The 1,320-nt window shown below is 35.3% G+C and overlaps 1 protein-coding gene across 2 annotated transcripts in view; it reads right to left on the bottom strand.

The window, feature by feature from the left end:
• Nucleotides 1-1,320, bottom strand: part of LOC106523843 (serine/threonine protein kinase 26) — a 45,421-nt gene that overhangs the window by 2,103 nt on the left and 41,998 nt on the right. The window lies entirely within an intron of this gene.

Genomic DNA, 1,320 nt, shown 5'->3' with positions numbered 1-1,320 from the left:
AGTAACAATATTTTTATACTACATTTATCCATTTTAAATATACTAACCTCACTCATTTTTAACAAATAAGGCAAAAATGTCATTAATTCAGAAAATTTTTTCAGGACCCCACTTTGAGAAACACTGCTGTAAACAACCCTACTGAGAGGAGAGAAGTACTGAGCTGAATGAGACAGCTGTAAATGAGAGCTGCTGCTTTGTCAGACAAATTTAATTTAATTTGGAAGCCTTATCAACAGACTGGCTTCATTCACTTCCTCCACTGCTGTATGTTAAAATAACTAGCAGACACTGTGCAGAAAATCGACATCATTCAAAACTCCACCTTCTGTTCTCTGATTGGTCCAGGTAAAATAAAATACAAGCAGACGCTGTGCAGAAAATTGACGTTCTGTTCTCTGATTGGCCCGGCTAAAAATCTGCCAGTAAAATCCTTGTCAATGGGAGAAGTCCCAGACGGAGCAGTGAAGGGAAACTAGAATTGAGCGGAGCTGCGTAGGAAGGTAAGGTCCAGGTTACACAAGAACTAAAGTCATGAAATTATTTCATTAAGCCCATTTTAGTTCTAAATGTTTTCACGCACTGTTTTCCTCTTTAACGTCTCTCCTACAGCCTATTGGCAAATGTGCAAATATGAAAAAAATTAGGCGATTATGTCATTTGGCCATTTCTAGTGGCTTTTATTACAGCCAATAGTGACTTTTCTTACTGAGGAGTTGGTAACAGCGGCCACCCCGAATATTTTAGAGCATGTTTAGCGGACAGACGTTGGGTGTGTGGTCCTATGTTTTGTTGGTGTATATTTAATATTAGGGGTGTAAGAAAATATCGATACACTGAAATATCGCGATATTTCATTTCCCAATACTGTATCGATATTCTAAAGCTCTGTATCGATTTTTTTATTAAGGTTTAAAATGTTAACTTTCCTGCTAGCCGTTCATTTTTATGTTGTAGTTCAGCCTCTGACCACTAGTTGGCAGCAGTGAGCCAGCCATTTGGCTCCTCTGCCTCTTGATGTAGAGGCTTTTGTTAAGTGTTGGATGACCATATTGTAAATTAATATTAAATACTAAAAGCTGCAAAATATATATATTCAAACTATTTATTGTCAAATTTAGTCTAATAATTGAAAACATGGATGAAATAAGAAATATGAAACAAATAAAATAAAACACATACAAAGCAGAACACAGCTAAATGTACCAAAAGTATGCCTATGTAACATTAGAATTTTGGTTTTTCATTTTTTTTTTACTGTAAGAGGTTTTTATTTAATAGAACATTTGGACAAAAAAAATCGCAATATATCGCCTTGCT

This window comes from Austrofundulus limnaeus, unplaced genomic scaffold, assembly GCF_001266775.1.
Source record: "Austrofundulus limnaeus strain Quisiro unplaced genomic scaffold, Austrofundulus_limnaeus-1.0 Scaffold167, whole genome shotgun sequence".
Lineage (NCBI taxonomy): Eukaryota > Metazoa > Chordata > Actinopteri > Cyprinodontiformes > Rivulidae > Austrofundulus > Austrofundulus limnaeus.
This window is presented reverse-complemented; position numbering and strand designations above follow the sequence as displayed.